The sequence below is a fragment of the Polyergus mexicanus genome, unplaced genomic scaffold (genome assembly GCF_030449975.1).
Source record: "Polyergus mexicanus isolate NDT 795.1 unplaced genomic scaffold, iyPolMexi1.0 SCAF_8, whole genome shotgun sequence".
Taxonomy (NCBI): domain Eukaryota; kingdom Metazoa; phylum Arthropoda; class Insecta; order Hymenoptera; family Formicidae; genus Polyergus; species Polyergus mexicanus.
In genome coordinates, this window is record NW_027223328.1 from 11,600,456 (window position 1) to 11,613,911 (window position 13,456).

The 13,456-nt window shown below is 36.6% G+C and overlaps 1 protein-coding gene across 4 annotated transcripts in view; it reads right to left on the minus strand.

The window, feature by feature from the left end:
- Positions 1-13,456, minus strand: part of Ph4alphaefb (prolyl 4-hydroxylase subunit alpha-1) — a 144,299-nt gene that overhangs the window by 36,562 nt on the left and 94,281 nt on the right. The window lies entirely within an intron of this gene.

Genomic DNA, 13,456 nt, shown 5'->3' on the forward strand with positions numbered 1-13,456 from the left:
GTAATACGTCGGATTAATATCGCAGTATATATTTTTAAAACACTCTCTTCGCGTCCACCTAAATTTTTCACATTGTAAATCTGTTCCCATTCTCTCTCCCTCTCCCGTATACATTTTTTAAAGATTGTAGTTAATAAGGAAAATTTTGTAGAGAAAAAATTTCAATTTTCTTTAAAACGTTACTTTAATCTCAAATATTTTACAAGTAATTCAAAGATTCTTCAAAACCTTTTTCAATGTAAATACGTAAATATATAAAGTTGTGCGATACTGCGACAGATTGATTAGAACCATCCACTATATTCTAATATTCTCTTTTCCATTTTTACGCTGCAACTTTGACAAACGAGAGAAATAGCCATTCTTGCTGAGATAAACAAGTTTGGACCAATCATTGTTAGGAAATAGAATTAACTTGCCCATCTCTCGCAATTTACTTTGTTTGTGGATTTTAATGTCCGTTAACGTGAATATATTGCACGGAGGCTACTGCAATAACTCAAAGAAGAGCAAAGAAAAAAAAGAGAGAGAGAGAGAGAGGGATAGGGGTAGGGGGAGGGAGAAGGGTGAAAGAGCGAGAACTCTTCTTTCTTAGTAAGATAATGAAAAATATACAGTCCGCGTGCTTTTATCCGGCGCATAAATGCAAGCGAGGGCGGCCGCCGAATCGCCGACTCGCGCGAATCGCCGACGCGCCGCCGTTCGTGCTTTATCCGTGGATAAACGTTAGTAGTCCCCGACATCTCGCGTATTTGCGCCATAAAATTCGCACAGCTCGTCGGCGGATTCTAATTTACGGAGATTGCAGCATGTCGAATAAACGCATGAAACGCACGGCTGGTTATATCGTCGCCATCGCGCATCTGTAAAGCGCAGCATCAATTATTTTAACGAACGTGGTAACTCTGTAATATAAAAATAATTTTTTCATTTGTCAGAATTGTGTATATATTAGGCAGTTTTTTTTTTTTTTTTTTTTTTAGGGGGAGAGAGAGAATATCGGAAATTCGTAAAACTACCGGGAAAAAAAAACGCCATTGTGCTTTTTCTAATATATTTATTGAAGTATATAATATATGCAGATTGATAACTTTTGGTAATCTCACACAACGAAAAAACAATAATCTCAAATAATAATTTATGTAATAATTAGAAAAGAAGTTTTGCATAATATGACTGTACCGGAAATTAAAAACAAAAGATGGAAAAATTCATCGAGAAAGAACTGTAATCACAATCAATTAATAAAACTTTGATGAAAATTATATGAACGAAAAGGAGAGAAGCATTCTCAGTTTCTCCTTACGCGCAATCTTATCCGTTTTTACAACAAAGTTGAAAAGAACGGGGGGAGAGCGCAGTCTCGTATAAACGAAAAAATTTATCGTTTCGCGACATATCGTAGACCGAAAGTCCCCGACATGCTGAAACTGACACAAAACCGATATATACGATCCGCCAACCGGCATTCCGCGTCCGTTGTGCTTACCAAACCAAGTTTATTCCAACTATTATCTTCACATGTGAGAATAGTTTTATTCGGCAATAATTATACTGTAGTAATTAAAATATATATGTGCGTGTGTCATGCTAAATATATCGTTACGATTTAATTGGATAAATTATTTCGTTACGCATAATTATTGTGATACAATCGAGACGAATGATTGGATTGTTTTAGAAACATTTTCATAAAGTATAATCTCGTAAAATAACGTTTAAAAATATTATTAAATTATCGAGAAAACACACATACGCGCATGCACATTAGGCAACTCTCCCCTATATTTTCTCTCTCTTTCTCTCTATGTGTGTGTGTGTGTGTGTGTGTGCGTGTATGAGACTTGCACTATATATATACAATTTTCAAATATGCATTTGCTTGTACAATTTGATATCTTGACGCAATGTTTATATTATTATATGCATTTGTATCAAGCTAATGTACATTTACACATATTATGGAATGCTTTGCGCATATGAAAACAAAGTAATGTAATGCGTATAAAAAAAATATGTTTCTGACACGTCTAAGTACTATAATAATCCCAGTTGAGAGAAGTGTAAAAAAGAGTTTTAGGAAAATAATGATAATTTGAAAGGCGACGTTATTTTGTATCGTGACCCTTTAAAGAGATTAAAGTTTTTGTGAAAATGACAACAAAGAGCATTGCAAAAGAGGCAAAGGGAATATGCGCAAAAAATATTCTTCCCTTGAAAATTAGAATTTCATTTTACTCTTGCTTCTACAATATTCAAAAACGAAACGTTTCATTAGCAAACATAAAAATATACAATAATAATATCAATATAATATTGAGTATACGATAATGAGTATATTTTAATGATTTATTCGTTTAATTTTATTTTAAAACGATGCCACACATTCCGAATATAATTAATATAATTTATTCGATGTACTAATAATTAGGAAATTTGCTTGCGTAGTTGGATTATTCCACTCTAAGTGATTATTAGTTTCCATAATTTTCTTTGACAAGATAATTCCAGGATTATGGCGCACGTTTGCAATTAACGGTAAATTAATTGCATAACGGTTGATTACATAACGAATGCGTAATACAAATCTGCTTTAATTTGCAACAGTAGAGAATTGTATTCAAAATCGAAATACCTTCAACAGTCGCGCTCAAACTGATTGTACTCTCCCCGTATGACAAGGGTTAAGTATCGGGGACCGGTCGAAGGAGGATCGATACCGTCTTAACGAGCGGCCGGAAACTCGCAATTTGCCCCGGAAAGGGGCACGGCAATATTTTCACGTCAACAAATAAACGATTTGTTTCACGCGGCATCGTCAAAGTATATTTCCGTTGCTCGCTCGCAAGCGGAAATCTTTTCGTTCGTAAATCCGCTCCTATCGTCCGACGTGGCGCTACAGCCAAGATTAAAGATTGCTTTACGAAAGAAAGCAAGACCAGAAAGTGCAAGATTGACGCGTCACAAAATGGCAATAAACAATTTTTAAGCAATTCATCCTTTTTACCGAATGAGAAGGGATTTACTTTTTCACATTTATCTTTCGAGTATTGATCAAGATTCATATTGCTAGAGAGAAAGCATTTTTTAATTATTTTTGAAAAATATACCATTTATGTTTGAAAAGAAACTGATAAAGTATATATATATATGAAAACGTATTAATAGGATATTATCGAATGTAAGAGAAACGTATAATTATATTATTTAAAAAAATCCTGAAGATATAAACGATGGTTTATAGATGATCGATTCAGATGCATGATGCTTAACATTACGTTCTCTCACACGATGACACAATTTGTCATTTTTTGTCACGAAATAAAATAATTCGCATTACCTTCTATCTTGTCTGCAAATTAAGTTTGCGTAAATAGGAGAACGAAATGTAGAAATTGGGATTAAAAAAAAACTCTTGACAAAACAGGAAAATTTACCAATAAGGTCGCGCGATACTCGTCAACTCCTTGCTCAAGCCGCGATAAATATCGAAAACTGTTGTCGTAATATATTGCATTTATAAGAAACTTTTACAGGCGTAATTCTCGGTCGACGCGTATTTCTATGTAAATTAAATTGTATTTACAGTCATGTATGCTTAATTCATTCACAATCCGTGTTGTCACGAAACGAGAGCCGCCTTCGCGCCTTTGCGCGCGATAATCAAGCGGGATCATTCGCCTTGCTTCATGCTTTCTCGGGATGAAGAAGGGGGAAGAGGGTGAGGGTGAAAAAGTTACACGAACGCTGAGATTAGTATCTCCCACTTGCTTGTGTATCGACCCGCGAAATTGCAAGTACCTTCCCTGACCGCCCACTCGCGATATACGTACGCTGTTTCCCTCCAACTTTGTGCTACTATATTCTTTTTATTTCCTTTCTTTCTCCTTTCCTTCCTTCGTGTAATTCTTATTCCCACCGTATATCCTAAGGAAGGAATGCATTGATTTCACACCAAAGCACAAAGATTCAAGAGAGCGCGAATATTCGAGCGTTTTATTAACGATCGAGATTTGACTTGAGTGTTCGAAGCTCACAACTATGAAAATAGTTGCAAGATAGCGAGAATAAAAAATGCGCAAATTATTTGTATTCATTGAGAAACGTTAATGTCGATTAAATTACGTATTGTGTGAAATATTTTGAATTATTAGCTAATCGACAAGAGATGTTATCATCAATTATATGTGTACGGATTGCGCCCCATCTGTTTTCCATCAACGCGAAATATTTGACAAATTTAATATTGCACACATTTAAAATACCTTACGCGTATAATAATACATTTTTTCCGATAACTATAAACGTGCACGTATAGTTATAATTTGTAAATAATAATAATTTACTTATCGCAAAATTCAATTCAGATTTTACGATGTATATTTTCATTCGCATATTGGATTTTTTTCTTTTTTCTTTTTTCTTCTTTTTTTGCAATATCGCATTTCGCTCTTCATCTTTTATCTAACGATAAACAACGAACACCGTCACATGATGATATTGTCACGTCGGTAACAATCGTACGGTGAGTTTTTCTCTGTCTCTGTTTCTCTCTCTCTCTCTCTCTCTTTCTCTTTTTCTCCGCGTAATACATTCCCGTTTCGTTTCTTGTGTCAAGCCCCAATCTACCTGCCAGTCAGTCAGTCCCTGGGATTCCAATCTTGTGGAAAGACGGAGCCATGCCAAGGTAGGTAGGCAAGCAAGCAAGCAAGCAAGCAAGCAAGCAAGCAAGCAAGCAAGCAAGCAAGCAAGCAAGCAAGCAAGCAAGCAAGCAAGCAAGCAAGCAGGCAAGCAAGCAGGCAAGCAAGCAGGCAAGCGTCGCGACGTCATACGTCACAGGCAGAAAACCAAGAGGATGGAGAAATTTTGGTGTAAACTTCTGAGTACGCGAGCAGAGCTCGATCTCTCGTGGTTATGTTAATGGAATTAACAGCGAAGAAGAGGAGAGAGAGAGAGAAAGAAGACAGCGAGACCAAATCCTGCTTCCAATGAGAATTCTCATTCAATTTACGGCCATGTCGTCTTGCCAGCGGCACAACTTCCTAATTATTACCGTCTTGTGATAAAACTTTTATATCGTCATCGTTGTCACACTGACGTATACTCGAAATTACGTTACAACGTTAGTAGCGTTAAACCGCTAATATAGCGTGTGCACTTTGCCAACAACGGCAAATTTGGTAATTAGTATACGTGTTTAATAGCCATATATACATGTAATAAGAGATTGTATATATCAAAGAAATTAATTCATTCAAAATATTTATTACGTAAAAAAACTCTCGTTTCAAAATATTTTCCACTTATAAAGATAATTATTATAAAGTTAAATTAGCGTAGTTATTCTTCTGTGTCTAAAAAAAAAAAATATATATATATATATAGAAATTTCTTTAATTATATTGACTTTCTCTCTCTCTCTCTCTAATTATATTCTTTAATTATATTGATTGCAAGATTAAGAGATTGTATTATAGCTGTATCAAGTTTAATGTCGTTTCTATGTGATTTTATGAGCATTCACGAAATAAGCCGATCGCGCGATTTACCAAACCCGGGCTATCTGAAAGAATTATACGTGATAAATACTTTGCGAAAATAACTAATTATGTTTGACTATTGAGTTGAAAGAAGCATTCGCCATGTTTAGAGATGGATTTAAACGTCAGATAAGAAATTCAAAGATAATTCCAATGTCTTTGAAAATGTCGAAAGTAATATATATAGTTGTTGCACGGAAAATTTTAAATAACTTTACAACTTTAGAAGAAGACAGACATCACAGACATCTCTCACATATTAAGCACGCGTGCATGTGTGTGTGTGTGTGTGTGTGTGTGTGTGTGATCCTTTTGCTCGCTAACCGCGAATATAAAGGCGGTTAATCGCACTTAACCTCGTCTATTATCCTAAAGCATATAGGGTGTCCAGAGAAAAGGAGTCTAAAACCGTTATTTCCGCTTTTCTGCGAGCTTTCTGAAAACGCGAGATAACATAATTTGCCGTGGGTTTGCCGGATGATATCGCATGGACGCAGTTCTCATTGTTAATATTACATGTGGAGTACATGAAAGCGCATAATTAGGAATATTGCATAACAATAGCGTAGGTGATGCATCGCAATATGCGCGTTATAATTCTGCGTGACAATTAAAAAGATTCCTTCTATCTCTTTGAATATGTTCAACAATGTTCGTTTGTCATATTTCAATTTGAGATTCTAAATTTTATTCCCAAAACACGTAAAGAATCGATTAAACTAATTGTATAAGCTTCTTTCATTTTATATAATGAACAAACGTTTACGACCAATAGACTTGAAAAAGATGTCGTTACTTTTCATTGATTATTATCTATATTTGATTGATTTCATTAATTTATAACGATAAAGGTATATATAAATAAGAAAAAATATTAAACGAAATATTAACAACTGCTAAATAGTAACAACAGTTGATGCTGCTAATGTTTGCGCAATATAATGAATCGTCTATAGTAAGTACTCTTTTCAAAGAGAGAATGCGAATAGCGCAATGAGATATCCTGTCAAAGTCAAAGGTTATCAACCAAGGGCCGCAGTTTATATGCACTCCTCGGAATGGCACCCAAGAGACACGTGACCCTACCCTCAGATTAGCATCCACGATAGCCTCGATGTCCAATGGAAATTTTCGATAACCACGTAAAAAGAAGAAGAATAAGATAATATAACAGACGGAAAATAACAATGCGTTTTAGAATATAATCTAAATTAAAAAAAAAAAAAACCTATATTTGTGAGATATGTATCTATAGGTATTTTACCAAGTAAGATGCGCAATAATCCGCATGTGTGTGTGTGTGTGTGTCCTATTATACGCATCGTGCATTGTATAGATTGTATAAAATAGGTAACAATAGCGGTTATGCTCCTCAAGTAAACTGCGGGGCTATTCTAAAACTTACCGCGTTACAGCCGCGCTAAGGAAGTTCGCGTCATGCCATAATACCTATTATAGCAGTATCGTAAAGACAATACGTTTCCAGTTAGCTCGTACATTCCTCGTTGGAGTTGGACAAAAGTTTTTCACGAATCGATATAGTACGGTTAGTGTAAATAATTGTTGAGAAAGCAAAATTTTTGCTACTTACTTCTCATAAGTATATCTATTTGTATTTATTTTCCTTTCGATTCGCGGTTATATTCAATAGAAAATTGCATTATACCGCGCCGATACATCTCAACGTGAAATAGCGATACTGTGTAAGTGAACTGTGCATAGATCTGTCGTATCCACTGCAAACGGGAAGAATTTCCTTTAGCCCCGCAGCGTCTCCAATATTGAAGACTACTGATTCGGAAGCCCAAAAAGCTACGGGGAGACGAATAAGCATCGACGGAAAGGGAAGCAACCTACGAGTGCGTGAAAATGTTCAGGTGTAACAAATCTCGCTCGATCGTGTCTCTTTGAAACAACGTGTCTGAAAGTTTTCGCGTATGTCGCAATACTTTTCCCGCTCGTAAATTCCGGGCACTCGTGTCTCGTTTTGTCAATTTATTTCTCGATCGTAATATTAAAAGTTTGATTTATATAAAACATGAATTTTGCGGTAGTTGTAACCCCTCCCCCCCCCACCCCCCCTTCCCCGTTACCACTACATTCTTTAAATAATAAAACTTACGAGATTCACGTTATTATGTAGTAGTATCTAAGGATGTATTTATAACTTTCCAGTTATATCGTATTACAATATATTTTTTTCTCGAGAATCCATCTTATATTTTAATATATTCTCGCTATAATGAAGCATTAAAAGTTGAAAAAATAATACATCGCGACTGTTTGAATATAAAGTTCTCTCATTAGCCGATTATAATTTTATTATTATTTAAATATGTATTTCAATTCGTGAAATATCCTAGATTTCTTAAATACTTTCACATCCACATACTATGCGCGCACACGAGCGCGCAGAGATCACATAAATGTATTAAATATTTTTAGATGTTATTACAAGTTTAATGTAGATGATTTGGCATATACGAAAAATATATTTATAAGATAAAATAAATAGAATGCTAAATTAAATTCGTATATTAAATGCTAATTTGATGTATTATAAATTTGATGTATCTAAATTCGCGACTAATGCTAAATTTTGTTTATACTTGTATAACCGAGAATATCACGAGCGTATCAAACATTTCTTCGTCGTACGTTGCTTGTCGAAGAGAACCTTTTTTTTTATTTTATTTTATTTTATTTTTTTTTTATTATTTACCGATTTTCCTTAAGGCACGAGGCACGAGGTTATCCGGATCTGCTTCCTTGCGAAACTTATCGCGCCACTTATCGCGTGCCAAGAGCTATCCTCGAGCCATTTTTCCCTTTATCCCCCGATTTTCCTCTCTTCACGCGTCTTTACGGCCATTCTTTCCTTCATCCATCTATGTCTCCCTTGTATACCACCCGCTTCACAATCTCGATAAAAGTGCGCGAAAAATTGCGCGACTGCAACAACATTGCACGCGATTGTGAAAGAAAACACCGCTTTCCTAAAAGCGAAGTAGGAGATCCGCGAGCAAGAATTTTATAACAGGATAAGCTACCAGCTATCGCTAAAACCTAGATTGCAAATTGCCTGCGGATTGCGGACAGGATAACGGGAAAAAAATCACGGACGTGATACGAGGGTAAACGGAGATTAGATCTAATTTTCGTATTTCCGTCGTGGCACGACGGTTGCCGATGGTTGTGCGCGCTATTACGAGGGCTAGCATTTTTCCGAGCCAGTAAAAAAGCGCACGGCTGTTTCGCGATTACACCTCGACGATACGATGAGAGGGAATTTATCGTAAAGCAGCAATTTGCGTACGCAAGACGTGACGCAATCACACGTGTTTTTTTTTTTTTTTTTTTTTTTTTTTTTTTTTTTTTTTTTAATACCTAATCTACTTTTTCTCTTGATTCCTATCTGATATTTTTAGTAGACTCATATTATCTAATAGCTTCACCATGAAATAATACAGAGATTGCATCTTGCATCATCATTATAGGTATTAATAAAATAGCAAAATTTCACAACCAAGATTAATTTGCGGACAGTTATGGTAAATTTAATGAAAAAAAAATAATTTAAAAATATTTAATAAATAAATTTAATAATAATAAAAAAAAAAAAAAATTTCCGGTATACAAATAATTCTATAGTAAAACAACAACAAAATAGACAAGGGGAAGCGTCGTTTTATTAAACGGATCGGAAATGTGCATCGGACGACGAAACAATCGATACTCGGCTGCTGTAATATTTTTTTCTATTCCAAAACGAGTCTATCTCCGTTCCAAGACAATCGTTACCGACAATAAGTCCACTCGTTATCGGGTCGCACGGGCCCGCTACGTCGTCGCTACGATTGCGCCGAGAGAGACGGCATTACCATAAAGCAGCGAAATTCATTGTCCCGAGCGTTTTTCCGTTCTATTATTAAGCCATTTCGTATCGGGGCTCTCGTTTGCCGTCATTCGGCTTCTTCATCGCGTACAAGAGAATTCCATTAGTCGCCATCCGCGCTTCGAAGCGGCACTTACGGTTATGTTGAAAATCAGTAGTCTATACCCTAGCCAATCCGGCATCATTTACCATCTCATTATTTTTCCTCTCTCCTTCGAGAGAAAGTGTATCGATAATACGCGAAGCTTACGTTTCCCCCATTACGTGAGAAAAGAATAATTCTGCATCGGGCTAATGTATCGCATAACGCGATAAAATTATCGCGGCGTGATATAAGACAATTTCCAGAGAGAAACTCTGCGTCTTTTCAAATTTTTTATAAAAGTAATCCCTTTTAAAAGATTGAAAAAAGAAATCATGCTCGAGGTAAAAATCATTTAATTCAAGTACAATCGAGTTGCACTGATCAATGAAACGTTTAATTAGAACGATATTATTCAGGATGCAAGGGGCAGCATATCGCCGCTTTTCTCGGCATTAATTATACCGCGCGCGCGTCGATCAAGCGCTCCCCGGAAAGCGTCCAAAGTTTCGATTACAGTTAAGGCAAGTCATACACCGGCCGTCTGTCTCTCGAGATAAATGATATTGGACAGTTTTATACAAACTTTCCTTCCGCCTCACTCCCCGCTCCTACTACAGCCGATGATTCTTTGTAAGGAGTTTCCAAAGAGTAAGTTAAATTGCGCTCGCCCCGGGAAAACTGCCTGGTCAGTGTGCGCTCGTCGAAACTATAAACAACTGTAAATAACTATATAACTATAAACGAGACGCGCGGGTGTATGCGCGCGAACGGCGGCAGCGAAGCTGCGCATTTTACGATTGTTAGCATGGCAAATCTTTTACGAGCATCGACGCGAAATCGATCAAGTTACATGATTGCGCGATCCTCGTATCTTTTTCTTTGTTTCTCGTTTCGCTCTATTGTCCAATATTTTAAATGCGCGACGAAAAACAAGAGATTATTTATCGTTTTATCGAAAGATAAAGATTGGACGCAATAAAATAACGAGTAAAAGGAAATTTTATATCGCATTTAGCTTCCAATTTCTATGATTTATACGAGCACACTGTGTATAATACGATAAAAGTAAATTTCTTTTATTTTCGTCAATTCCTTTCTATTAATTTTATTTCGATACGCTTATTATTTCTAGACTAATCAGCTTTTCTAATTCCGAAGAGTTACGCGGAAAAATGTGAGAATCACGTTGTGTGTGTAAATACAATAACGGAAAATTACACGGTAAAATTAATGGATCTCAGTCTAAATAATGTGCTCAATCGTAATCGAAAGATTCTTTTGAGAGATCAGCTTGGCAAGGCGAATAAGCGGCCGATAAGGGAAGATCCCACGAACACGGTGTTTAATTCGCGACGATGCTGGTGGCCAATTGGACGAAATCGTACCGTCAATTTCGGTTATCCGACCACCGCAGACTGCGCATTCTCCGGAATCGTATAACGGGGCCCCCGTGTTTTCTTACATTGTAACGTATAAAATGCTGAATCGCCACCGGCAGTTCGCTTATCGCGCTGATGAGGCGAACAAATTGAACGCTCGATGCCGGAAAAACGGAACGAATTTTCCAACTGCAAAATTGGGAATAAATTTACTAGTTGACCGAATACGCGATATAATGTAGTAATATCAAGAGTATCGATATATATACAATATATATATAGGTGATTATAAAGCGCTAAATAAATATCAAAATAGTGTTATAAGAATATAAAAAAGATATTATATTTAATATTTAAATAAATAATACGTGTATTATTTTATCAATGTCCTGCCGTTTTTCATTAACCAGACTCTCTCTCTCTCTCTCTCTCTCTCTCTCTCTCTCTTATATCGCGTAAGCGTGATTTGGTCGGCCGTGCGAGTTTCAACCAACCTCCCTCTCACACTCTCATAATCGGTTCGTTATTATACTCGCGTGGCGGTATGCGAAAAAGAGGGAAACGCTATGCAGAAGGAAAAAGGGAAACATGAGGGTGGGTGGGTATATCCCTCCAAATTCAACACAATAGAATACGCACAATGCGACCGTCGCCGTCGCCATCGCCGTCGCGTCGGTCGGATGAAGGCGATGGCGAGGGATTGCGTGAAGGGCGGACGACGGACTGCGAAAAAAAAGAGAAGAAGGGTCCGCACCCTTCGTTCCAGCTTTTGCAATCCGCGACGACGTTTCGCGATCCGTGAATCGTCTCGACGAGACTTGATCCGCGCGCGACTCGCCCCTCTCAATTTCTTTCTCGTGTGCCAATAAATAATAACGATAATCGAGAGAGGCGTTTTCCGCATACGCCTTCATTCGCCGAATACGACGGGATCACGAAGATGATTAGAAAAGAGAAGGTATAATTTAAGCATATTACTATCGTTCATAGTATTTAATAAATTAAAAAAAAAAAAATTATATGTATATGTGCGTGTATATGTGTGTCTTTTTCTACGGCTACATAAAATTGAAAATATTTTCATTTTTTTTTATGATAATATTTTTTATATTTGGTAAAAAAAAAGAGAGAGAGAGAGAGAGAGAGAAAATTGTGAAATAATTTTAATCCGTTTTATCTGCTCGATATAGCCATCATCCATTATCCGCCGCGTTATTACGACAGTAGCCTGCGTCTTCTCCGCATGTTGATAACGAGGTCTTCCGTAATCCTAGCGTGACGTCGTGCTGGATCGATATACCCTCCTATCGACTATTCGGCAGGCTGCCGGCGGATTTTACCGGAAATGACTGCTCCTCGTGCGTGTTCCGGCATTCGAGGCAGCCGCGCGGGTGCACCAAGATTTATCGCGAATTCTCGTGTCGCGATCTCGTTGCCGAGAACCGGTTACGTTACGGATCTAAGGATGGCCGGATTCGCGCGAGTCTCGATCCCGCCGTAAAGTATAACGCGGACACAATGGGGATTATATTGTTAATTAAAGCAAACCCGTCGCTGAATCAAATGATAGTTGCTGTTCCTTTAGGGTGTAGCACGCCAACGCGGATTATGGAGTGATCCTAAATTTCCGTACATGCAATAAGATACATTTTCTTATCCGAATTTCGAGTTGACTTTTTTTTTTTTCTTCAAGGTATTATAGCTTGGTATGTCTCAAATTATTGTAATGATATAATCTATTCGATAATAAAACGTTAATTCCATTTTATTTTCCATCGTTTCTACTCTTAACAAAGGCATACGTTAAAACGATGTTGTTGCCTCTTTATCGCGATTGAAAATATTGTTGCCCCATTTCCGCTATATATATATATATATGTATGTATATAAATTCTAATATATACTAATATATACTGAAACTAATATCACTGTAATATAATGTATAAAAAATAAATAAAATCCAACTAAATTTAAAGAAATCCAATAATGTGCTTTCTTTTATTGGAATAATTTATATCAAGATAAAATTAAAAAAAAATATATATATATATATATATGCACATATTCTTTTATTATTTTTTCTCAATATAAATTATATAATTATATATATATATATATATATATATATATATATATATATATATATATGTGTGTGTGTGTGTGTGTGTGTGTGTGTGTGTGTGTATACATCTGTAATCAATATATTAAAATCGAGAAACTTTTTAAACGTTTTTTCTATACGACATTAGTAGCGAAATGATGAAATAAGCATGATCGCTTCACCGCACGCTTCTCGTTTAAAATGAAGATTCTATAATTTCCTCTTTCATCCCCCGTTGGCAACCTGCATAAAATGCTGAATTGGCACCATTCGCGCGTTCAATTTATTATCCGTCGCCATCCAAAGAGTCTCAACCGCAGGCGAGCTGCTTTCTCTATCAATCGTCGGTCAGATTTTCAAACCCCGATCCTCTCCCTCACACCCTCCAACCAACCTGCCCGCCCTGCGTATAATAATCCCGGCGTGTATTCGACCGGCACCGAATTCCCTCGTGTT